Genomic DNA, 27,746 nt, shown 5'->3' on the forward strand with positions numbered 1-27,746 from the left:
TGGTAAAGTCAGGCTAGATGGCTACAAAAGGGTATACAAGGGCTGGTATGTGAGCTTTAGAATGCTAAAGGCCCTTTTCCCTGCAGGCAGAGGAGAGGTTACTCCAGGTCAGTTAGAGACACCTGGACCCAGTTAAGGACTACTCCAGGTTACTTAAACCCTGCCTTCCCCAAAGGGCAGGGGGGAGACAATGGAGAAGGAGAGAAAGGAGTTGCTCGCAGGTTTTGGCAGTTGCAGGAGAGCGTCCTGCAGACTAGGAGACAGTGCTTCTCTGCATCTGGAGAAGCAGAGAAGGAAAGATCCTGGCCCCGGCCTGCAGGAAGGACTGGTGTTTCTCCAATCTTCCAGGGCTTTACCACCACCTCTACAGCCCTCAGAAGGAGCCGTGGTAAGGTACTGCCCTGGGTCATATACATGGACTGGGACTACCTGCCCCTCCCCTGTAGGGTTGAAGGACACTCCACAGGCCTGAAATAAGGCTTGCACCAAATGCTCCATGTGAGAGGTGCTGAGGGAAAGAGACAAAAGACTTGACTTGGTGGGGGCAGAGTTACCTCAGGCCCCACTGCTACCAATAGGTGAGGGGGGTGGGGTGCTATACCACATAGTCTACAGTCATTCCATACAGGAGGGAGCTTGGGCTGGCAACCCACAAAGAGGGGAAACCAGATAGGTAGGAATAAGCCCAGGGAAACAGCAGCAAGGGGTAGGACTGTACAGACCTTGGCTGCTTGCTATAAGGTCCCTGGGCTGGAACCCAGGGTGGAGGGGAGGTCTGGGCTCTATGCCAGTCACTGGGAAGTGGCTCAGGGCTTTGGAGATTCCAGCTGAACAGGAGGGACTTTGAATTCCCAAAACTTGAGTGACCTGGCTGGAAGGCTGAGCCACGAACCGGAAGCTGCAACTCTGTGAGTGGGAGGGGCTGCAGGGTGAAAGAGATGACAGATAGAGACACTGCCAGAGAAGGGCAGGGCCTGACTAGAGCTAATCCCTAGAGCAGTCAGAAGGAGGCGCCGTATGCAGTGAGTGGACCTGGTGACACGCTGCATGAAGAGTGCCTTTGTGTGGTTTAGCTTAACACACTTTGGAAGTGGTGTATCAAGCTAAAGCTCACAAAGGCACTGTTAATGCAGAGCAGGATGTCCACAGGGGGAGTCAGTATGGAGTAGCTAGTATGCTTTACATTCACACTCTAGCTTACTTTGCACTAACTTCCCTGTGTAGACAAGCCCCTTCCTTTAACCCCTTCTAGTACTGCTCTACCTAAGGTGGTGATTTTACTAGAGCTGTTTTTGGATAAGAAGTCCAGGCTGGCCCTGTGATGATCATCTTCAGTTTTTCCCTAGTTTCATCTCCGTGCCCTCTCCCTGCACCACTGAAGTGGAATTTAAAATGAGTAATGCTGGCTGGAAAACAATTCCATTTTGTGAGCACTTGTGAAGTTTCAAAATTTGTTTACATTTGCATGCAGAATGAAAATGAGACCTTTAGAATTTGTTTTGCAACTCCCCCAAACACCCACATCAGAATATCCCAATGGTTACCTGGAAAGTGGGAGACCCATGTTCAAGTGCCAGCTCGAATCAAGCAGAGCAGGGCTTGAACCAGTGTCTTCCTCACCTATGTAAGAGCATTAGCCACTGGGATATTGGCTGTGTGTGTGGGGGGTTGGTTTTTTCTTTCTGTGACACCTTTGACAAAAAATTGGTTGACACTCATGCATTTCTACAAAATATTTTGTTTAAGACGAAATGGCATTTTTTTTGACAGACAAAAGTTTTACTGAAAGTTTTTTTGACTAGCTCTACAAATGAACATGGATTGCTTGCAAAAGTTTTCTCCTTTTGTGAAAAGATTTTAAAATCCAGCTCTGCCACCTGGCAGTGCACCATTCTCATAGCGTGCAAAAAAAAAAAAAAAAAGAGAGAAAATATGCTCATTTTTAGCTGTCACTGTGCTGTGTTTGACTTCTCAGACATCTTGGCAGCCATTTCAGAATGTCTGACTTTGTAGAGACAGGCAACATTGTGCTCGTGACATTGGGTGGAAAAAAACCACTGTGCCTGCTACAACTCATACATTTCAAAAACCAAGGGAGTGGCAAGCTGGATAACACACAAACTGGAAAACAATAAAAACTTTACATGCTTAGTTCTGTAAGGAGGATGGTGAGGATGCCATCCTCCTCCTCAGATCAGTGGACTTCTCTGGCTTTGAACTGAAAGCTGTGTACGTGTGTCTCCTAGCATGGCAGTCAATAAACAGCCCAGTTTGTGTTCTCTGTGAGCAGGCAGTGAATTTTCCCAGCATATGTCATTTACAACTTGCTAAAGTAATTCTACAAAGGCGTACAAGAGTAACCCAAAGAAAGGGGAAGAAAAACATATTTTGGTTGGTTTCTTGCCTTTTAAAATACAGTGGCAATACCATCAGTGAGACATTCCATGCCACTGCAATATTGCAATAGGAGATGGTACAAATCCATCATCCTACTGAATAGAAAGGGTAAAATTCACCAGTACAGAGGGCTGACACAAGTCTAAGCATCACGTAAGCACTCAAAATAGAGTACAAGTGCAACGTAAATGGTGCATTGATACTGTTCTGGCTCTCAGCACAGGGGTGAATTTCACTTAGAGAGAACAGGTGAAAAGAAATACAAGGTTAAGTACAGCACCCAGCGTGATGAGGCCCTGATGTTAGTTGGGTCCTGTAGGCTCTACCACAATATTAATTATTACTACTCTTGGGTGTGTGAGTGTGGTTATCAGGCCTAGTGCTTAGTGTCCTTTTAAAGAAATAATTAAAAAAAAAAATTTGTTTGAAGTTTCATGTCAGGAGTGCAGCTGAGTCAGGTGTGTTCCCCTACATACCACAGGAGTTGTTGCTTATGTACCTATATAGAAGTCACCATTTACTGCCTGCCCCTCTGTACATAAGAGTGGAGATCTGATTTTTACTTGTTGTACAGGTGCACATTTTTAAACAGCTGTGAAGCAATCGTAAGAAGTTTTTTTTTTCCAGAAGTTTAGGAAAAATATTGAAGAAAAATATAGAGAAGGAAGGAAGAAAAGGCGGGCAATGAGTAACAGGACATGCACATTTCAGTCAAATATAACATTGTTAGTTACTTTTCAAATGGCTCCATTTGTCACGTGTTACCCATGTGATGGGGCACAGCTTGATTCAAAATGGGCTCCAAAGCATTATATCACTTGTGCTCCCCAAAATCCCGAGACCAGTCCTGCCAGCTATTAGTGCCTAAGTAGTAAACAAAAAAGGAAATAACCTCTTGCCAGATATGCCTAGTTACATGGGGCCAGATGGAATACTCTTTACTCCAACTGGTGAGCAGTTATGCATTTGAGTACCCCGGGGTTTACAGTCTGGCCTATATTTGGGCTAAATTTTGTTCTTGCATTTATCACTCAAATCTAGTGAGAACAATAAAACTGGAATGATGTATCTGGGAGCAAAATGCGGCCTGCACAGTATCTTCCATTGTTAATTTTTTTCTACAGGACATATCACATACGGTTTTTAACAGTCGACGTGGAAGGGCTGGAAGTAGGCATCCACAAGAGACTTCAGGCCTGATTCAGAGCCCATGGAGATCAGTGAAAAGACTTCCCTACTCCCTACTGATTTCAGTAGGCTTTGGATCAGGTATGATTGCAAGGTGCTGAGCACAATCAGATCCCAGCGTCTTGCAGGATCAGGCCACTAGAAATATTGTACCACTACCAAATTAGGAAATATTTTATGACCGCATAATCAACATAGCTCCAGGTAAGATTGGTAGATGTGCCATAGCTATACCACGCCATATCCGCTGCTCAGATATTCCTGCATATATATTTTTACAATCAACCCTAAATGCTGAAAATACGTTAGTCAAAGCACCATACCAGCTGATGGAGACATACTGTACTTCACTGGAAAGGTTGTCTCATAAACAAAGAGCCACAATCCATATCTTCAGTGTTGCCCTTCTCCTTTCCCCTTCCCATTTCAATTAAGAACACATTTTATGACTTCTCTTCGTCTTATGTACTGTTTTGGGCTTTTTGCTTGCTCTGTACTATGGCAGCAGTACTAAATGTTGATGAAACAATACTGGCTTCTATACTAAGCAATAACTTTACTGGTATTTCTGATTCAGGTACGAGTATAACCCATACTTTTTAGGTTACTAGGTGGATCAGATGTTTTGTAAGCCTTAACTGCTTATTGCAACTATTGTAGCCAACCTCTAATGTTCAAGATTTTTCTTCTCTGCAAAGGTAATTTCATGGTGATTTCTGAAGCTGTATTACACAAGTCATGCATGGAAAATAAGAATAGGACATAAAATTCATGTAGTCATAACTGATGTGTAGAGGAGGAATCAAGCAGTGGATTCCATGTTAAGTAAGCATAATAAGGATGGTTTTAAGTCAGTCCCTTCATCCAATAAGCTGAAAACACACATCATCAGAAAATGGATTAACTTCTGTATTAAAGGCTTTGAATGGATCACAGACTATGCATAGTACTCTGTCTCACATCATCAAGGCTGCTTGCTGTATGGGAAGCAGCTTCATAGAGTATAAGGCCAGAAGGGACCGTTCAACCATTTAGTCTGACCGCCTGTATAGCTTAGGCCATTGGATTTCACCCACTTCCCCCAGTACTGAGCCTGGTACCTTGTGTTTGATGCCCAGAGATGGGGAATCCACTACTTCCCTTGGTAGTTTGTTCAAATGGTTAATCTCCCTAACAATAAAAAATTGTGCCTTATTTCTAATTTGAATTTGTCCAGCCATTGCTTCTTGTCTTTCTCTGCTAGATTAAAGAGCGTTTTAGTACCGGGTAGCGGAAGGAAGTTCACTTTATCTTCTCCATTAGCCTGCTGTCTGACGTGAGAGAGGAAGGAAGAAAGGCCCCACTTTTCCACAGGGAATCCATTTGCAGATTTCACTCCCCTCCATCCCCCATGGATAGGAAGTCCGGGAAGGGCTGTTCTCTATGGTTTTGTACCACCTGTCCCTGGAGCTAGTGGAGATTCACAGTACATTTAATATTTTATTAACTTTGGCACAAAGCCACTCAGCTTGCCAATGAAAAAGAGGAAGGATGGTCTTGTGGTTAAAGTACTGGACTAGCACTCTGGAGCTTTGGATTCAGTTTCTGCTCTGCCACAGAATTTCTGTGTGACCTTTGGTGCATCACGTAAGCCCTGATTCAGTAAGCTTCTTAAACACATCCCTAACCTTAAGCATGTGAGCAGTCCCATTGGAGTCAATGGGGACTACTGGCATGCTTAAAATTAGGCACATGCTCAAGTATGTTGCTGAATTGGGACTGTCTGTCGTTATGCCTCATTTGTGAAATGGGCATAACCGTCTCCCACCCTTTGTTTGTCTTGACTACTTACAGTGTAACTCTTTAGGGCAAGGACCGTCTCTTACTATGTGTTTCTTCAGTAACTCCAGATATTATTGTGATGCAAATAATCAGGCCAGGAGGTTTGATGGAAATTATATTTTATAGTATGTTTTGAGAGACTTCAGGACCAATACACAGATTAAGTATGTAAAGCGAGGTGAAGGAAGCCGAAGCAAATATACATTGACCAGGAGACTTGCTGGTTTCTGATCAATGATTCTCTTGCCATTTATCAGTCTTTTTGAGATCATCAGGGAACAGTCAGTGGCAATGGCACTCTTTTTAAATCCAGCCCTCTCAGACAAAGCCTCCAAGCCTGTTTTGATCTGAGCGGCAAACACAACAGCTGAAACCTTTCTTTGAAAACATTTTCAAAAACAGCAACGTTACCTTTGCAGATTATGCAGTAGTCTGTGTAACAATTGCTAACCACCACTTAAAAATAACTGCCCAGCTATATCATGTATCATTGCCGAATTAAGCAAGGAATCTCAGGTTTTGGGATTGGCTAGCAATGTTAATAAATTCCAAGAGAACAATTAAATGATATTTATGGGTGAGAGGTGGTGCCTGTCAATAATCAGCCCTTAATTATTTTATCTCTGTATTACTATTTATTTTTATTATTACATTATTCATTTATTCTTAGGTTTCTATACATTAGAATGCTCTGAATTATGCATATCTGAGGAAAATAGTATATGGCTGTTAGCAGAAGTGTTCTGATTAAGCAATTGGCTTAGTGATCGGAAGCCTATAAAAACATATTCTGCTGGTACAGTGTATATATTTGCTTTTTGGTAGATGGCTGCTTTTGAAAATGTGGAATGCTTTGGAGAATTGGTTTCTCAGTCAGTGCTGTGGTACTGCAAGTGACAGCACACCTGTTGCTATTGAAGGTTTGGATCAGAACTGAGTGAAAATCAGAATTTATGTCCCACAAGAAATTTCATGTGGAACTGACTTGAAACTGATCATTTCAGGTCAATTCAATAAACCAAAATATTCCAGTTTGGGTTCAGCCAACCCAAAATGAAATAGTCCCCTTTCATTTACCTGGTGGAAAATTGTAACAGTTTGGCAAAATTGAAATTTTCCCACAGAAAATTTTGATTTTTGCGGTAACTGTATTTTCTATCAGGGAATCATTCTGAAGATAAAATCCTGACCAGTTCTTCTATGGTTCAGATGCTGCAGATTCAGATCCCAATGAGAGTGAATTTGCATGTTGCTTTGATTTTCTCTGTCCTGGCCACAGGAAAGTGATAGTAGGGTAGGGCTATTAAGGCAGGCCTATACCCCCCAATGGGATCCACTTACACAAGAAAAACTTCCAGTAGCAGAGTAATTGGGCTTTAGGGCAGCTTTGCACGGTCAGCACTGGTCTTCCCATATGCAGCCTAGAATTTGACTCACAGTATAGGTGACCATTTTGCCCTTGTTCTAAGACATGAAATAATTTGGATAAGATGATGTTTCTATAATACACAAATAGTGGCATCTGATTAAAAAGGTGTGATATATTTTAGTACATCTTGCACTGAGTCTAGTGTGGTGGTGAGCTCGGAGTTTGAGTTGCCATGCGTCCTTATGACATAGAGCACTATCCGCAGACCACTGTTTTCAGGAGAAACAACGGCTGCTGTAATGATAAAATATAGAAGAGAACCACTAACAGGACCCTGTTATCATCCAGTCATTTGCAGTGCATGTCATTTGTTGGTGGTTGTTCGTTAGCTGAAAACTGGCAAACTAGTTTTATGAGAAACATGGCCATGAAAGCTTTGTATTAAAACCAAAGGTGATTTTTTTGTTTTTCTTAATATTTTTATTGAAAACAGTATTGAAAGGATGATCAAAATTTCATTCACCAAAAACTCAGTTTGTGATAAATGAAATATGTTGATGTGTTCAATAATTCTTTCAATACATTTTGAAAACCAATATTACAAGGAAGCATGACTTCTTTAAAAAACAAACAAAGTTCTATGAGGCTGACATTTTTTTTCAAAAAATCCTCTATTTTTGACCAAAGGCCATTCTTTGTTGTTTTTTGTTTTATTTTATAAAAGTTTGAATGCAAATCTCTACATTTTAGAGACTACAAGTTGGAACCATAGAATTTCATTTGCAGTGCAGTCTTCGTACAGGAATTTGGTGGTAATCATTGGAGATCACCCCTCAGCATAGGCACTGCCTTTCATGTCAGGTGGCATTTTGAAAGTTCTGTGATTATAAATTTAAAACACTTTTTACCAGCTGGACAATCTGCATATTTGCCAAACCAGAAGCACCTATAAAATAAATAAATAAATGAATTCCCTAGGAAGGCTCCTCAAGAGTCAACTGAAATGTTTAAACCAGGTAAATCAGCCACAATTAAATATGATGGACTGAGACTGAAAGATACAAGGATACCTGTTGTGCATCAACATCAAGTGTTTTTCATTTTGACATAAACACAATACTTAGTACTAATGTGTTTGCTTTGCTGTTGTCTGGATTCTTTGATATGTTCCTGAAAGCAAAGTGAAGCCATTCCCTTGTTGTTTGAAAGGATGCTACTGTGTGAATAGTTACCACTGACAAATCAGCAGTCTCTCACTTAATAGAAATGAAAGCCGTGGCACTGCTGTCCTCTTTCCTTCAAAGGTGAGATGTGCAGGGATTGAAATATTCCCTTTCTTGCTTTCTGTTCATGAGCACTAACAATCCACCCACTAGTTACTTAAACAAATTCCATTTGGGTTGTTTGTATTAGGAGTGGATTGCCTAACCAAAGAAACAAAAAACCACCCAATCAGAAAGACCGGAGTTTGCAGACTGAAGCCACAAAGTGATGTGTGACTGGGAGAACAGTTAGAAAGAACTTGTATAGCTAGATATCCACCAGTCGGTTTAGCTGCAGGCGCTTACTATACACCCCAATGGCTCTGCTGTATCGTTGTGCCACAGACATTTGCTTACCTGACACAGTGTATGCTGGGGACTTGCCAACATGCTATACTACATATTGCTGGGACACCCTAACAGATGTTCAAGTATGCCATCATGGTGCCAAGGGGTGCCCCTCTGAAATCTACCAATCTGCCATGCTGTTATGTAATTTGGGACATTACCTTTCCAGAAGACAGCAGGCTGCTGTGCTCAGCATGTGACTTTGGTGTGGTGGGGGGGAGGAGATGAACAGGTAAAGTTAACATTAAGGGCCTTACTGTTTTTTTTCCCCCTTCAGTCTTGGGGGCCGGACAGGTCTGGTCCCAGTGTTTTAACGAATACTGTTACAGCAGCATGTGTATCAAACCAGGGCTTCTCAGCTTTAGCCCCAGCTCAAGCAGTTAATTGAAGTACTTACTCTTAGAACAGATGCATTTTGGAACTGATGCAAGGAAGTAGGGCAGTTTGCAGATACAGTCACCTTGATAGGGTGAAGAGTGTATTTGATTTATACACAGCTCAGTGTTTTTAGGTTTCATGGAAGGAATGAGTCTTTAGGAGGAAAGAATGTCCTTTTATTTAGGGCGTTAGACACAGGCTCAGGAAACCTGTTAGCCCTTCCTAGCTCTGCCAGAGACTTCCTGTGAGACTGGGAGCAGGTCACTTAATGTCTCTGTGCCTCAATTTTCAATCTTCTGCTTGTACATTGTATCCTTTAATCCCTTCTTTTGTCTATCCTGTCTATTTAGACTGTAAGCTCTTCAGAGCAGGTACTGTTATTATATATTACAGTAGCACTTAGAGGCAGCATCGAAGATCGGAGTTCCATTGTGCTAGGTGCTGTGCAAACAAAGTAAGAGACACTTTGCCCCAAAGAGGTTCCAATCGATGTAGAGAAGACAGATAAAAGGTGGGAGGAGAAGTGCCCAAGGCCACACAGCAGATCAATGGCAGAGTCAGAATAGAAGCCATATCTCCTGACTCTCAGCACAGTACCTATCTATTAAACCATAGTAGCTTTTGTCTTACTCAATATGTGTATATACAGTGTGTAGCATAATGAGGTATGCTGAGGTTGGCTGAGGTCTTTAGATGTTGGTATCACACAAATCCTAAAGAAAGAATAAGAAAGCTAATGCAGTGATTGGAAATGGCCCATTTGAGGAGCCGAGAAGAATGGACAGAGGCAGTAGCTGGAGACAGAGAGACGGTAAATGGAAGATGTAGTTTTTCAGCTGGGTGTGTGTTAGGCTGGCAAAACATGAACCAGGTATTACTGTTCACGTATTTGAACAGGAGCTCCCAAACAGCACATGAATCCTGGCTTCTTACCAGAGTCCTCTTGCCTGCCTGCGAATGGGGATTAACCAAGTCTTAACAAGGGTTACAATGAGGGAAACATCCAGTTTTGAGACATAGCTGGTCAAATATGCAAAAAACCTAATATTCTTACTTTATTTTTTCTTCTTTCTTATTTCCTAAGCCAATAGTTCCAGTGTTTAGAAAAGAACTAGAAAAGCTGAATCAGAATAGATTTAGAGGTTATATCTCAGAGCCTTTTGGTGGTTCTTGCATTCCGTGTTAGTGCTGTGGGTCTCTGCACTACACTTCGTGGAGCAGAGGCTACCTGCCATGTCCTCAGTTAGTTAAATAGCACAATCTCTGGGAACTTGCCGCAGGTGCCACAACATTGAAGACAGACTCTGCATCTGCCACTGGATAGTCTATTTATTTCATATTTAGAAATGTTAAAAGCGAGTGCATAGGAGAGAGAGAAATAACAAAAATGAATTATCTCGCTAAAGTATTCTCCAAGGCCGATTTCATTCAGCATTTATATGCAGGAATTGTTTATAGTGTATCAAGCTGCATAAACTTGTATACTAATTCTTAATTGTGGTACGCAGTCTGTGACAACCATCTGCTTAGAATGCCACATTTTTCTCCCATTTAGTCTCAGTGAAATTAAAATATTGACAGGAACAATTTCTACAGGGTGAACAAGTTAATAGAGGAGCTGAAGTTATGTATGCTTTTTGAATTAAAGTTACAATTTATATACACACAAAACACTAAAATAAACACATTTTAAACATATATATGAAATAATATATTAAACTAAAATAATCACGTTTTTCTCATCTCTGGTATTCTTAGACACCCAGAGACAAAAACTATTTGTCATATTCATCAGTGTAATATAAAATTTACTAAGAAAATAGGAAAAAACTATTGACATGCTTCTGACTTCATTACAGCTGTGGACATTTTTTTGCAAATAGGCCACTGTTTGTTGTATTTCCTTTGTAGGAAGATTTGGATGCTCTTGTATTTTTCGGTTGAATAACTTTGTTTGAGGATTCAGGGAATTTATAATGGCCTCACTTCCCTCCCCTTGTGCTTAGGGAATTGGTAATGGGATCGAAAGCCTTTAATTTGAAGATTGCTGGTTTAAAACCAGAACAGGAGAATGCTGACCAAAAGTCATTATCATAAAATGGGCCTTCAGTGGTGGATGTGAAAATTCAGGTTGTAATAAACAGGTGTCCATAACATAAAACAACCATAATCAGTACCTATTTTGACAGTGGAAGCAGAGAAGTAGCACACTGAATGGACACGTAGAATGTATTATCCTGTCAGCTTTAACCATGGTGAATTCTCAGCCAGCCTTGCAGGGTTTATATTTGCACCTTGCACTGGTTTATGTGCTCTTTAGTTTCTATATGTTGCCTTTTGGTGAAAACTGTGAGCTGGGAATTGCGCTGCCATGCTAATGACACCTAGTTGTACTGTGTATTGTCCTCATGATAGTTTGAAAGGAATAAGTAGTGTGTTGTAACCGGAATCACAGAAATCCATATTAACGTGACTTGGAATTGGCTGAGATTGAAACCAGGGAAACCCGAATTATGCTGAATCCTGAGAACAGCACTTTCCTAGAAATTTTCAGAGCCATCTCGGAGGGCTAGTACAACTTGGACTCTAGGCATAGCTCTAATAAAAACTGACATCTGTAATGCATGCCTTTTTGACATCAAGGTTGGATTACTACAGCAGTCCTCTCTACTGTTGACTACCTGGGAGACTGATCCATTGCTTGAAGCTAGCATAGAATTCAGCAGCTTGATTGTTGGGGTGGCCAGAGGGGATTGTGCCTGCCTGCTGCTGAGATCACTTTACGGGCTGCCTGCATGGACACAGACTGAGTTTGATTTTATTTTGACGGTATGATGCACTTAACAGAGTGGGTCCTAGCAATCTTGAAAGAACTGCTGCCCCATATATCCCTTATACAAACAAAGTAGCAGAAGCAACAACTAAAACTCTACAGCAGTGATTCCTCAACTTGGAGGCACATAGAGGTCTTCCAGGGGGTATGTTGCCTAGTGTTACAACAGGCTACATGAAAAGCACTAGCAAAGTCAGTACAAACTAAAGCTTCATACAGACAATGATTCATTTGTACCATACAATTATTTTATAATTGGTAACAATGAGAGAGTAAGCAATTTTCCAGTAATAGTGTGCGGACACACCTGTATGTTTATGTCCAATTTTGTAAGCTAGTAGTTTTCAAGAGAGGTGAAATTTGGGGGTACACAAGATGATCAGCCTCCTGAAAGGGGTACAGTAGTCTGGAAAGGTTGAGAACCACTGCCCTATGGTATTCTATAGTAAAGACACATAGCTTACAATGATGCTGTTAAAGGGCCATCATGTTTGGGACTATTATGGTACAACACTGTACTGTTTTTACTTGTGTAGCATGTAAGATGTATGCTGCCTCTCTCTAAAAATTGAGAGTAAGGGTATGTCTACACAAGGATTAAAAAACTTGCTGCTGGCTAGGTCAGATGACTCTGGCTTTCAGGGCCTGGGCTCCAGGGATGAAAAACTGCTGTGTAGTTGTTCAGGCTTGGGCTGGAGCCAAAGCCCTGAGACCCTGTGAGGGTGGAGGGTCAGGTTTCTAAAGCTTTTAATTTCACAAGGCTTTGATCACGGGACAATGAGTAGATTTTGTGTGCTATCCTTTCAGATTAAAAACAGAATTAAAATAATCTTATAAGCATTTTGGTTTTTAATTTTTTTGCAATGTGTTTCTGTGATGATGATAATGGGTCATGGTATTCTAAGATGGAGTTACACTGAACATAAAATGTATTAGTGTGCTTGTTGTTCTTAATATATGGCTAATATTTTGCTGTTAGATATATTATCTATTAGTCATATATTACAAGGTAAACCTGATGTGCAGAAGATAGTTTCTGGGTGGCAAGGAATAAATCAGTCTCATTGCTTCAAAACACAAGCTGGAGATAGTGGAAATAACTGGGTTCAAGAAGGCCACAGATGTATCAAAGTCACAGTAAGCATCATGGTGTGAAAAAGATATAAATAAATACATACAATATAGTATAAACACACTGAATCTTTTTAAAGTGGATTGGATTCATCAGCATAAAGCATAAGTATATGGAATTTACATTTCATCCTAGAAATATAAACTGATTCCACCAACCAACACTTTAGTCGGACCACAGCAGTGACTGATGCAGGGTATATAGTCCAGTAATTACTAGCATTGGAAAGGATCCCATAGATCTGGGGAAAGGACCTAATTTTTTAAAATAGGATTGGGATTAGTTTAGTGTAAACACCTCTTCTAGTCACCTCAAGCTTGTTTACAGTACCTTACAATGACCAGAGGTGTCAGTACCCAAAACCATTGGCCTATTCATATTTACCACACCCCATTTGAATCTTATGCCATCTCCTCTACACCTTTAAAGACTAGAGATATTTAAAACATACATGTACAGTCCCAGTAAATTGCAACAGTGTGCAAATTATACACTCTAGGTATTTACATCGTTAAAGTGCCTAATTTATACGGGGGCAATCATCATTTACAGTGGTTGTCCTGAAATAGTTTTACCAATTTGAAAGATATTGCCAGTTCTAATGGAAAGGCCCCGTTGGAACCTACTGAAACTGGGGGAACTTTTTACAGACAACCCTTCACCCCACCGATTAATTTTATTTGTTCAGTTTTAGAATTCCCAATTACCTTGATGAGATACAACAACTTCTGATGTGGTTGTGATATTCCATGCATATGGGGATAAAGGCAATGCATTCAATACTGTGTGAAATTGAGATGGTTTTGTGGTTCAGGCAATGAAGTAGGACTCAGTTTGGGCTCAGTTTCCCGCTCTGCCAGGCTTTCTCTGTAACCTTGGGCCATTCACTGAGTCTCTCTGCACAACTTGATTCAGACCTCTGGATAGTACCACAATTGATAAATCCATGTGTTTGCTTTGACTATACCCCATAGCCACAAAGGCATTTAGGCTCGTAACTTCCATTGAAATCACATTGTAGATGGAGCACGTAATAATGGACCAAAAATATTGCCATGGCAAAATGTCACCCACAAGTCACTGTGCAGTAATAAAAACAACCTCTGAGATAAATTGTTGCCATGACAAATGGTCCACAATGACAAATGACATGAAACCTTGTTGGCAATATATGTGTGAGTATGCCACACATCACTTCTGTGTTCTGTGTATATAGAGCATTAATTACCATAATGATACAGAAAAACAATTAAATAAAAAATCCCCTTTTGATATGCTGGTTTCCACCCAGACTAAAAGAAGCCCTCTTTGTCTGTCAATTACAACCCAGTTTCAGACTGGCAAACCCCTTCCAGTTTCAACAGGCTGGAGGCAGTCATAGTTAATGAAATTTACTCCAGTATTAAAATACTCAGAAAGGTAGAAGAAATGCCACCAAGTGACTGACCCCTTTTTTTATAGTCTGTTCTGTTGCCACTGGGTTGCTTGGCTGCTCACCACATTCATCTCAGCAACTAGGGGCAGAGCAGAGCAGCCCAGCGTGGTTTCAGAAAACCACCTGCTCATACAGCCTAAGGCCAGAAGGGACCATCATGATCATCAACCAGGCAACAGGCTTCCCTTTAATTGGGAATAAAAGTTTCAGGCCTGTCTGTAAATTCATACTACTTAGTTATTTTAGTTAATTATCATTATTAATTAAGTTGCTGGGGAAACTTGCACCTCCAGATATAGATTGATGGGTCAATATAAATAGTCCCAACACACTGGTCTCTTACTAATTCCCCGTAATCTTATGGCAGCTAGAGAAATGCCCACTTGAAGCCATAAAAGCATGGCTCTTTGGGTCATCTAAGACTGGTCCCAGATGTGGTCAACTGGAATTTTCAGTGGTTTCTTTGTCAGTCTGAAAGAACAAAATGCAATTGGTAAAAAATATATAAGCCATAGCAGATGTCTAGCTATAAGAGCCCTCTAAGCAAAACATTGATTATTTCATCACTTCCTAAAGTATATTATAGAACTAGCATTCCAAGGAATTCCATAAATTAATCTTCATGTCTTCCCCAATACCAATGTAAACAAATATCTCTTTTTAAAAAGAGCAACACACGTGAGAGACTGTAAGCAATGGACCTTCACTTTAGGTGGGAGTAATATATATTGTTAATTTGGGCAGGTACCTGTAGACAGTCCTCCCCTGCAGACTTGACAGATATCCCTGACCAGATCCATAGCTAGAATCTGCCTTTTCAGTCAGTCTTAGAGTACCTCACTTTGATTCACAACTGATCACTCAAAAATGAGAGATTGCTCGCTCATCAATGTGGCTAAGAAGACAATACCACAGAGTTTGATAACATTTTCTGCATGATACCCAGAAAGCACAAAAGAGAACCAACAACAAAATTTCCTTAAACAAAACAGGCATTCTTTCAGGAAAGACTAATACAACTCCTTTTGATAAGCCGGTCCTGTAGGTATCCATAATTCACTTGCAGGCAACATACAACGTGCCCATTTCACAAGCATATTTATAAACAAAAAAAGTAAAATGAATCTGGAATCCTAAAACTGAGCAAATAAACGTGTGCATCCAACTTAACATACAGGGTGGTAAGTGTCCCTCTGTCATTCTGAGCCAGCATAAATGGTAACACCTATTCAGAAGGAGAAAAGCCATAGTGTATAATTCTTAAACATTCCTGAATTCTGAATGTGAGAGATATTGACAAAATCTTATCATGAAGCCATAAAGTGTTTGGGGCCACTTCAGGAGAAGAGGGATCCTGGGGGAGGGGACATTAGTTTCCAGACTGATGAAGAAATTTAGGCATTAGCATTCAAGGCCACATTTTGAGCTCAGGGTTGAAATGTTGCCACTAGAAATGAAAGCGAGTCATTCACCTTCCCAGAAACTGGGTATTACCTAACAGACAGTACAACCGAAAGAGCCTCAGCAGACACACTAATGAACTGGAGCGTGCTGACTGTTTATGAGCAATTGCCGCTACAGCCAGATTGTCAGAGCTGAACAAAACTCTGTTGTTTGCCAATTGCTGGCCCCAAATGGTTATTGCCATCAGCGGAGGGAAAAATTCCAAATACGTGATGTCTCCCTCCCCTTGCCAAGAGCCGTTTCTGCCAAGAGCACTGAACTGCGCACCAAGACCCCTTAAAATGCAAAAGTTGTTCTGAATGTCAAATCAGAATAAAGCTGTTGATCAAATGTAAAGGATACATTGGCCAGCCCACAATCCCCTTTACAGTTCTTGAAAAGTATCTTCTGCATTTTCAAATTGGTATACAGGTATCCAAACTGACATGGACTTTTCTTCTCTCCTGCTCCCAACATGACTTGAGCTCATCTCTTATATAGAATGCCCTGGCTAGAAATTTAACCTCTCCTATTGGCAAAATTCAGATAGCCATCAACTTTACAGCTGTTAACTTTCAGGCCTGACCTGCCTCTGCAACATAATACTTGAAGTTTAGCAAAAGGTAAACTGGATTCTAACTCCTCAAAATCCAAACATTTCAGCTTAATTTTGATGGCCTTTTTATCGTGTCAAATGGGAAGACTATCTCTGTCTTGACCAACTTTGTCAGCCATTAATGAGCAAACATTGTCCGCTTGTGACCCTTTCCTGGTTCTGGATTAGGGCTGGATGAACAGTTCAGAGAAGAATGTGAATTGCACCTAAATGCACATTTTATAGCAGGCAGTTGCAATCTTTTGTGAGTTCAGTTTTGGTTAATATAGCAATGTGATACCATAGCATTTGCAATAGGACACAACTGTCATCTTATTGAATCACCAGTCCCAGATGTTTGCTCTACATCAGTGCTCTCTGCCTAGGGTGGAGATTGTTGTTTGGGTGTAAGTTTGCTGGATAATGTGGTTCATCTAGAATTGTGCAAACTGTTTCCAATATATAGGAGTTTTGTCCTAACCTTGGAGCTGATCTTGAGAGGTACTGAAGAAGTGTGACTTCCACTTTTACTTCCACTGGAGTTGTAAGTGCTCAGCACCATTCTGTATTAGCCTGAAACAAAGTAATGGGCCTATGTGCTTTTGTACACTGTGAGTGTTGCTTTGCACTTTGGATTTGAAGGAAGGAGCTGAAACCACTGATTTTTAGCCTTCATAGGGTTGAAACTATGCAAAATCACCACTGGATCTCCCCTGCATTCATATGATTTGTTATTTTTAATGCAGTAGCACCTAAAGAGCCAAACAGAAATTAGAGCCCTGTTATTCTAGGCATTGCACAAAGAACTCAGACCTTCCTCACTCCAGAAAGCTCACAATCTAGAGTTTAAACAATATGCAACAGGTGAATAAGACAGATGGTGAGTGAGATGAAAGGACAAAGTAACACTAGAGACAAATGCATTTGCTAGTTAGTAGTTGCAGGTGGTTACCAGCCTATCCAGTGCCAGAGGGTGATCATTTGCAGGTACCACAGCAAAGGCAAGTTAATGCTTTGCATTGGAAATCATTAATCAGTTCTGGTTTGTTCAAAACTGAGCCCAAATTCAAACTTTTTTTAAGGCACCTGAATAAAATATTGGGGCTTGTAACAAGACAAGGAAGCATTTTTGTCACATTTCAGTTTTTACATTGCACATCTACAGGTAAAATCCAAACCTATACATGAGTAAAAACAACGAGAGTCCTGTAGCTTATGCCTGCAGAAATTAAATTTGTTAGTCTTTAAAGTGCTACAGAACTCTCGTTGTTTTTGCTGTATACAGACTAACACGCCTACCCCTCTGGAACTATACATGAGTGAGATTGTTCATGTTTCAGTTCCCTTTATACAAATGAACTTACCCATTTCTTACAGTTACCACTGTAACTTACCCAGGAGAGCACCTTCACACACATCAGTACGGCTACCACAATGGACGTGGGCCGTGCAGTGGAACAATGACTTTGTGTTGTTGCGAAACAGGATGATCAGACTCCAGTAACCATTGGTAGAAGCCAGAAAGCAGCTGGTCAGTGCCATTCTTTGGCACTGGGTGAGAGCCCTACCACAAACAAAATCTTGGCTGCACTCTGTACCTTAGGAGAAGAAACCAAGGTCTATATAAAAAAGAGTCCTTAGTGTAAGTAAGCTCACTCTGTAATGTGCTAACACCCTGTTGACAGAGATCTCTTGATTATATTACTGTATAATGTTTCACTCAAACAAAAGCTCACTGTTGTAATGATTATTGTTTTGTCTCTGATATTTACATGGCAAGGATTTGTAAACCTGCTGAAACTTCCTGAATAAATAAATAATTAGTCCCTTTCTGGTTACGGTAAATGGTAGATGAGTCAGGATGATGATTATCCTATGTAATTTTCGGGATAAAGCCCAAGGTGTAAACTGATTAGAATCAGAGCTCACTGTTTTGTACAGAGAAATCTATTCTTTGATATTCTACCTAATTATACTGTCAAAGAAAGTTTACAAACAACAGATTTTGTTTGTATCATATGACTTTCAGGACCCATTTCAAGCAGAGGAAGCCAGAACCCAAAACGAGTCAGAAATTATTGAGTCTTGTACCTTGTGGAACAGTTGTGGAACTGTTCTTTAGAGCTGCTTGGAAAAGTGCAGGCACAATATTTTTTTCAAAAGAATTTGCTGATTCATTGAAATTAAAATGTTTTGTGGAGATGGTTCAATTTCAATTACTTTCCAACAGAACACAGGCAGAGGGGAGACAGAATTCTGACTGCCAGTTCTGTCAGAAACCTGCATGATTTAACTGCTAGCTTGCCTGCCCAGCTCCTTGGCAGTCCACCTGCCAGATGGCCTTGGTGTCAGGGTTAATGACTGCAGGGCAGCCCACCATGCAGACTCCCCTGGAGCTGGGGCTTGATTCCTTTTTGCAGAGAACTTCAGAATTTTGGGGTTTTGTTTCCCATTTGGAATGACACCAAACTTAGAAATATTGAAATTCTCCACGAAATAGAATTACCTTCCGACTGTAGTACCTATCTTCAATCTGCTGTTTGAATACAGACAGGTGGGAAGAGTGATATGAAATGTGTTTTCCTGTGCCCTATTTCCATCACGTTTGTGATGATTTTTAATAATAATATAGAACCTTCCATCTGAGGCTCTCATAGCAAATATAGAACACAGATCTCCTGACTGCCTAGCCTGGGATATCGCATGTACTTATCACAGAGACCTGCTGAGACAGCTTCCCTTTTGTCACCCTCTCCTTCAGTTCCATTTAAATCTTCCTGAACTCCTAGATTGATGCACCTTAATGCTTCAGTTCCATGTTGAAACGTGAAAGAGAATGAACCAGAATGGGGACTGATGAAACTCTGCAGTGATGGATTGCATGGACTCTACACTCCACTCTGAGATGTTCAGTTATTAATGTGTGAACACGCACAGTGGTCGATTTTTCATGGGGCTCTGTTTTTCTGTTTACGAATTGTCAGCAAACAGATTTTGATTTTTACACACGTATTCATTGGGTCAGATTCTCAGCTGGTATAAATTGGCACAGCTCTATTGAAGTCAGTGGAGCGATGCTGATTTACACCAACTATGAATTTGGCCTGATTCAAAGCCATGGAACTCAATGGAATCTTTCCACTGATTTCAATAGGCTTTGATTCAGGCCCATGAGGCATGAATTCTTAAGAAACTGGTCACGCTGCCTATTTCAGCCTATGGGCTGTTCATGAATTATTTGCCTTGACTATTTGCTGTTCTTGGTGTTTCTTGTAACTGACCGGATGACTGAACTTTATCCAGTACAAAAATGATGTTAAGAAAACATTCAAGATGCAGTTAGACTATGTCTACATTATCCCTTTTTGTTTACAAGATTCCCACTGTTAACTCCACTTCAACTCCTTCACTGATAGCTTTAATGCAGACAAGGATGTGGCATCCACCATTGTTTTTACCACCATATTGTCTGACTGCTCAGAGCAAGTCTAGATGAGACTGTGCTAAAAATCCTGATGGGTAGCAATCCTCCTGTTGCTATCAGCAGTGGAGTACACTGTTGGTCGTAATGATGGAATATCCTAAGGAAAAGAGCTAATATAGACAAAGCCTTAGTACTTAGGTGTCAGGAAATGCCAGAGGAGAGGTTTTATGAGTAAGGCACTGCAATGGAACTCAGGAAATATCAGTTCAATTCTGAGCTCTTTCCCAGACTTCTGGTGTGACCTTGAACAAGTCACTTAGCCTCTCTCTGTGTCTCAACTCTCCATGTGTAAAACCAGCTTGATGATGATTCTCCACCACACAGAGAGGTCCAGATGTTGCATTCATTAATATTTTTGAGGTGCTCAGACGCTGCAGTGAGGGGAATTTTCAAAATGCCTACATGATTTAAGAGCAGCAGTCCCATCTTAATCACTTAGGTGCTTTTGAAAATCCTACCCAGTGAAAGTTTCTGCAAACAAGGGCTTAGGATGAAAACTAATATGCATCCTTAAATATGACTCTTGCTGCTACTTTGGCTATGAAACAGTCTCTAGATAAGAGTATTAACATAAAAAATATAGCATTTCCCAGATGTTTGTGTAAACAAAACCACATTCAGACAAATGACCATATGAATGCAAACCAAAAAGCATACAGATATGGTCAGATCTATCCACTAAATGTTCATCAACACCATTTTGTGTTATTGACTCCAAGCTAATTGTTGTCTTGAGAGTGTCCCTTTAAAGTAGATTTTAAATAAAGGAGAACTTTGAGTTTTATTTTTACATTTGATAAATTGGAACAAAATTATTGATGTCAGCAGCAACTTATTTTACCCTTACTTGTTTTCCAGTTGGTTTTTGCTGAAATCAATACATTCAAAATCATTATATGCACTTGTCTCACGAGAGGTTTCGTCCAGAAATTTTGTGACACTCGCTCCCTCTGCAATTAGGAAATTATTAGACCAATGTTCTAAGGACTGACATGCAGAATATCTGAAATGTGTCTATGAACAACCTCTGGTATCAAAATATAAGCATCAAACAGCTTCACAGTTTCGAAGAGCTTAAGCACTGGTTTACAGGTATTTAGACGTGAGCAAGACTATACGTTTCTCAACATGCAAGTTCCTTGGTAAGTAGTAACTGTGTTATTGCAGTGTAAAGTAGCACTGAGACTCTCAGCTGCACTATAATAAAGACCCCTACTGGCAGTGTCTAGTGAACGTTCTGGGCCAGGTTCTGTGCTGCGCCTCACAGAAAGGGACAAAAGTGGATTTACACCCAGGCTAGGGATTAGCACAGCCCCTCCTGTAAATTAGAACAGCTCTAGTGACTGCTCCAAGCTGCTAACAGTTACCAATGGGCTACTCCACAGCTCAGAAACTGCTTTGGCCACTGCCCTTCACATGCCTTTGCCAGCTCTGACCAAGGCTGCCCAGAGGAGGCTGGCATGGCTAGTATGCTGTCCCTGCATTAGGAATATTCCCCAGGGGCCAGTCAAGCCATTTTTGTAGCCCTTTTATGGTGACTGATTTGCATAACCTGCAATTCGGCATTTCATTGAAGGGAGTGCAAGAAATTCTTTTCAGAAGTTAATAAATTAATTGCCTCAGATTATCAGAAAGGATCAAAGACTTTTAATCAAAAAGTTATGAAAACCCTCAGAGAAAGGACAGAGACAGTAAAGACAGCATCCTGCTATGTAACAACCTGTCACCAGATCAGGAATGGACACTAATGACAAGTGGATATGAGATAAAACCCAAAACGCAGTGTGAATTCCCATCCTGGGCAGCTCACACCTACTTCTGACAGATACCTGAGCGGTCTGTTTCTTTTACACTGTGACAAAATTGCCTAGCTCATTATGCCAATGCAGTATCATTGAGCTGAACTGTGTCCTGCACAACATAACATGCCGAGTGGTTGAATCCATCACTCCACCTTATAAATGCTACCACTGTATATCAGGAGCACCAAAATCCATAACAAAATAACCCAATTCAAAACTTTTTGCATGCACATTGAGTATAGCTTTTTCCTAGGAATCACTTTGTTTACAAATTTGTTGTCTTTCTGTTCAAACTGAAACCATGAATGCATCAGTCCCTAAGAAACTGAGGAAACTTGCTTTTGGAAATGTACATTTTAATGTCTGTTTATTATGTTGCTTTCCTCCCTATGTTCACTGTCCGTTGTGGATGAATTTTAAGAATTTACCCAAAAAAAGAAGGGGCAGGGAGGAAGCAAATGGTATGTGCTCAAAGAAAAAAAGTTTTCCTAAGACCTTAGTAGCTACGGCTTGTGTGCAGCCCTCAGTTTGCTCCGCACCGTGGATTAACTTAAACCCTCAACAGGGCATCCCCAAAAACCAGAGCATATTTTTGGCTGTTAAACAAATGAAGGAGTTGACGCTCTTCCACCATTGTTTCTGGAAACAAATGGTTTCAAAATGAAAACCACACATCCTTCCACTTATCTAAAATGCTAGGGACAGTTGTTATAACTCAGAAGCTAAGTGTGTGCTGGTTTGTCACTCTCTTGGCTTTCCTGCTAGTTTTACGTTCCTCATTTTAACATTTTACTTACTTTTCCTGTTTTTCTAACATTCTTATTTTGCTAGTCTATCTGTGCTCATGGAGATTAAGAGACAGGCAGCAATGGATGTGTGTCTTTTGGGAGATTTTCTCTGTGTGTGTTCACAGGCCAGATGCATTCAGACAACTGCAATAAAAGCTCTCCTGTGCCAAAGACATTGCTGCTGCGACCTGGAGGAAGAACCATCTGTAGGGGTGACAATTCAATTCCCGTACCTTTCCAGTTCTGACCTTGCATTCACACAGACCTAGAAACATGTCAAATTATGATGTGCGTCAGTTTGTTATGGGTATATCTCCATTGCTGGGTTCGAAATGAGTGTTCCTAAAATAATTGTATGTGGAATCTGCCAGGATTCAAACACGAGGTGAAATGTGAGGGGTTCGAGGTAAGCAAAAAATGGCTGAGATGCAGTTGTTTAACAAAGCTGCTATTGGTTCAGAAAGAGAAAGGATTCCTCCTGCTCACCTGGAAATGCTTGCCTCTCTGAGTCATAAGGCTTACTGTCTGGGCTACAGGTGAAGTCATGTTCAGTGCAAACGCACTGTAAATATACTACTAAAGATATAAATGGGTCCTAACTAGGAGTCAACACTGAAAACTAATTATGACAGCTTACATGTTGGCGTTGTTTACTAATTCACTACCTACCAATGCTCACAAGACAGGAGAAGGATGACTCTCTTTTAAAATCTACACAATGTACTGTGTGTGGCATCTTATTTTGGCATTACTAATGGTTAGAACTTGGATGGTGGGCAGAGGTAGGAAGAGAACTATTATTTATTTTCAGTCTGACCTCTGGTCCTTTTCAGGGGTTTGAATTTCGTTTTAAGGTTTGGATTCCAAGTAAATGACAAAACCCACTTGTTTGTCTCCCTGGACTTTTTCTAATAATTTCTTCTTTTCCTGCAGGCCAGGTCCCCAACAATCTGTGTATTTTACTTTTGCAAATGGACAATGATATCTAACTGTTTATTTGTATGCATGCATACCTAATTTGCACACACAATCCTAATTCCACACACATATTTTTTGCAAATCAGGCCATGAATTTCTCTGAAATAGTAGTTCTGGAAGAACCACTCGGAAGAACATTCCAAATAACATGATATTCATGCCATTTATTCAGACTCATGCCCTTCTCTACCCATACAGCTAGATGAACTATTCATTGCAAATACATTATCTGACAAATTTAGGTTTTTTGTTTTATTTTTAGTTTACAAGTTTTCGCAAACTGATTCTGATTTCTCTTAATTTATTTGTTATTTGCAACTGTCCATCAGTTTGCTGGAACCATTTTCAACCTATTGTTTGTTTGCACACTGTTTTAGGGGACCAGGAATAGTCAAAACAATCACAAACTATTATTTTTCTTTCTTAAGTGGATGGCAGACATTTTAAACAAGAAAATAGTAAATGATGAAAAATTTTGTATTTTGAATACTGTTGTTCATGCACAAATATATACTTACCACTCAAATACAGGTATTCATATGAATTCCCCAAGCACTGTAAAATAGTCCATTTGCCGAAGTATTTGAGAATGGCAAATTAAAAAGGGCTAGAACATGGTAAAATGGAATATGGTCATCATAATTCAAATATTTTACATAGGCACTTTTTTTTTTATTCTGCCAGCTCTTTGTTCCATTCAGTGGATGGGCTAGTTGGTCAAGTTTACTCTAGTGTCTAACCAGAATCCAGCAGACATAATTTGCTATGATGTGGGATTTCCTCTTACATGCAACTCCAGGAAGGGCGAGCAAATACAAGGCAGGCAAAGAAAGACTTACAGCTCAGACAAGCTGAGTACAGCTTCTCTTGATTCAGTTGTCTTTTGCTCTTTGGAACTTCAACTATTGATTACACCATTGTGGCTTGAGTCTCTGCTATGGTAATGAGTAGGGCATGTAGATGGTTTAATGGGATGGGAGGAGCCCAATAACTAGTTATGGGCACATACGTTGCTAGCTAGCAGCTTACAGCCATGAGGGGAGATTTATCCACTAAGCCACTCAGCCTCTTTCCTTTTGATATTTTTTTACTATACACCTGAAACTATACTTTGCACATCTCGGCACCATGAAAAGGCAAGCATAAAATTAGTCCTATATTTAAGAAATTATTTTTGTAACAGGTCTGATCTTTGTTATATTTAAAATATTTAGAGCGACAAGGGAAGCTAGAGATTAATGAAAATAGATGGAGCTCTGTATGCTGACAGAAGATTACATTTACAAAAGAAAAATATGACGAGGATAGCAGACAGATGCTGAGGGGAAAAACAGCTATTATTTACACTTGAATGCTCAGTAAAATCATGAGAAAATGGGAGTGTTTTAGATTTCTCCTCTCCAGCGTATGCAGTATAATCATTAAAACAACCATGCTGCAAAAGAAAATATAAATGCGCTTCATGGATGATATGTATATAGATGCATTAGTAATGCTAAGCTCAAGCTTGCAAATGCTGGCATATCCCCAATCTCCTCCTGTAAAATGGGGAGGCAGCATGGCCTGGGAAATAGGAGATGTATTCCTGGCTTTTGCTGCTTACTGTGGGCTGGAGCGAGGTCAGACAGTCTGACGCAGCCTTGTTTGGTTAGATAGGCACGACCTGCATTTGCTGAACTGCAAAGCTCATCTTTCGTCTCAGGCAGGTGTACACCAGGGGATTTGGGATGGCTAGTTGTGAGGTATTATTATTTATGGGGGGGTTCTTAATGGTTAAATGGGCCATTTGTGATACTAAATGGTCTCTGTTGTTAGGCATCCTTGGGGGGCTACAGCCTTTTGATTTGTAATTTTTAATATTTATACACGTGCCTGGAACTTGGTTAGGTGCTTTTAATAAATCAAAGTAAATATAAATAACTAACTATGACATTCTTATTGTTGTTGAAGTTTCATCCCATCACTTTAAATGATTGCTTCTTCTCCAGATCTCTTCCATAAAAGAAATGACTGTAGGAAAACTGCAGTACTTCACTGTGTGGGTAGAAATGAATTTCACTTAATGTGCCAGAGGGCTGTGCCTGTCTAAAGACCTATATCTTTCTCTAGCTCTCCCCTCTTCATTGTATATATCACTAGGCAGTCTGAGGCCTTGTTTGGAGACAGCTATTGATAACAGAAAAAGAGGGCGGGGGCTGCTTCCATGTTATGCTGGCTCCCCCTTCAGTCCTCTTAATGCTAACAAGATGATTGCTATGCCTCCTCCTGCATTAACATCCAACTAATTTGCCTTAATCAAAAAATGAATAAGCTTTTACCAAATGTGTACCAATCCCATTGCACACTCCACTGTAAAGTGGGAACAGGCTTGCAGAACTCCAGAAATATTTTCTTGATCCCTGTCTCCTAGAGCGAGGTTTTTTCCCCATGAACCATTTCAATGAAAATATTTTCATTTCCATCAAACTCTTTTTGAGTTGCCATCAAAAAATAGAACCTCTCCCCACCCCCAAATTCATATTCAATTTTTCAATAAATACCTGCAACTAGATGAAAATTGAAATTTCTCTATGCATTTTTTTCATTTAGTGGAAAAGCCATTTTCTGTCCCAAAAAAAAAAAAGTTTTGATGTGAAATTTTCAATCACCTCGACTGTCTAAAATGGCCTTGCATCCATGTTTAAGCTTTGAGAACAATGTTTAAATATGGGTCAAACGAGGCATTTGCTAAATCTCTTTATAATGTATTCTGTCCTGGTGCTATAGATGGGACCAAACAAGGTTAGCACAATTTTTAGAGCCCTTATGAAAGTAGTCCCATGGATCACTGAAGTGCCTGTTCCTCCTCTCGTTGAAGTCCAGGACAAAACTTCCATTGCCTTCTATGGTGTAGAATCATGCCTCGAATCTGAAGGAGAGCAGCCATAAGAGATGTAGACACTCCTCATTCACCTCTCCCCACATACCCAGCCCTGCTTTCTAGCCCCATGGGGTTAAACCGTGCTGCATTTCTTTGGGAGTGGTGGTCTACACTACAGATTTTTATTTCTAAATAAATCTAAGAGTGCACTTATCCAAACAGACATAAATCTCATGAACCACAGATGTTGGATTAGCAGTGTAGGCTACACAGCAGTTCGTAGGAATCATACAGGCTTTTTCTAGAACTGTGGATGATATCTTTCTACAACAGCCAGCTAGAAAGGAATAAGCATGTTCATCTCTCTGTATGCATGCAAAGTAGAAAGCAAAAGTGATTATTCTATAAAGGCCATTCCTTTCCCCTTCTATGAAAGCCTTCTCTCCCCAGGTACAACCGTGGTATGTCTCAGAACAGCAGTTTCTTTTATTCCAGTTGATTATCTCCTGGTTGAATCTTAGAAGAACCCTAGCAAACCACGGGCTTCACAGACGACGTGAATCGCAATGGAATCTATGACCGCAGCGACAACAGCAAAAAGTTCAACCAAACATTTTAATGTGAGAGCTGTTTACATGTAAATATTTGTTAGGAAAAGAGCCCCTGTAATCCTCTGCTGATGTGCCTGAATTCAACCCTTCCTCTGGGTGTACTTTTAATTCTGCAGCCAGAGTATTAGCAATATTAAACTGAAAATGTCACAGAATGTCAAGTCTGAAAATGTCACAGAGAAAAGGAAGGGGGAAAAAGAAAAGATGGTGACCCTGCAGTATCGGCAGATGAAATAAATATGTCTCTCTGGTACAGTACAGTGGTTTCTTGGTGGGTATAATTTTATACATTTTGTATCCTATTAATTTTCATGGCATCGATGGAGAAATATTAGAACAGTGAGAGTGCTGAAGACAAATTAACTCATCAATTACATATATGGGACAGTGGAGACTGAGTTTATTTCACCATTTCCAATTGCAATAAAACTAATTACTAACTCGTAGAAACTTCATGGAAATCTGCATTCATTACCACTTAATTTGAAGTCAGTGACTGCTGTATACTTAACTTTTCTAATATTTGATGCTTAGAACTCGGAACTGGTTTAGAATAAAGCAGCTGTGCCTGCCAGCCCCCACAGGAACATTTTTTTCCCGCTTGTCCAAACTAAATTTTGCCCATGGCACCATCAAGATTGGTTTGGATTTAAACAGCACAGAGAGAAAGAAAAATGAATGCATTTGTTCAAGGTCATTAGTATCCTTCTCTCTTTCACAGGCTCTACGTGAGTGTGTGTCTTTCGTTCCCTCTCTCTCAAACTCACGCCAACGCTGCAATCCCTACATTGAATAGTACCTTACGCTGAGACTAGCCTTGTTGAAATCAGGGGGATGGCTCTCAAAGTAATGTACTATTCAATGTGAATTAGGGTGGCAAAATCTAGTCCTAAGTGGATACAATATCACTCCAGTTCTAACAAGCCTTTTTCATTAAAAAGAAATTCAAAATCTTTTAAACCAATTAAGTTAACACAATTCTCCTGTGCCAAGTATTGTTATTTTTCAGACTGTTTTCCAGT

General features: G+C 40.3%; 1 long non-coding RNA gene across 1 annotated transcript; it reads left to right on the forward strand.

Moving 5' to 3' along the window:
* Nucleotides 1-201: 201 nt before the first annotated feature.
* LOC137156541 (uncharacterized) lies at nucleotides 202-26,821 on the forward strand. Its single transcript, XR_010920789.1, has 3 exons — nucleotides 202-393; nucleotides 3,522-3,666; nucleotides 26,564-26,821. It is a non-coding gene; the product is annotated as an uncharacterized lncRNA (long non-coding RNA).
* The last annotated feature ends 925 nt before the right edge of the window (nucleotides 26,822-27,746 follow it).

Source organism: Emydura macquarii, unplaced genomic scaffold (assembly GCF_026122565.2).
Source record: "Emydura macquarii macquarii isolate MOO-44397 ecotype Brisbane River unplaced genomic scaffold, CSIRO-AGI_Emac_v2 contig_1451, whole genome shotgun sequence".
NCBI classification, from domain to species: domain Eukaryota; kingdom Metazoa; phylum Chordata; order Testudines; family Chelidae; genus Emydura; species Emydura macquarii.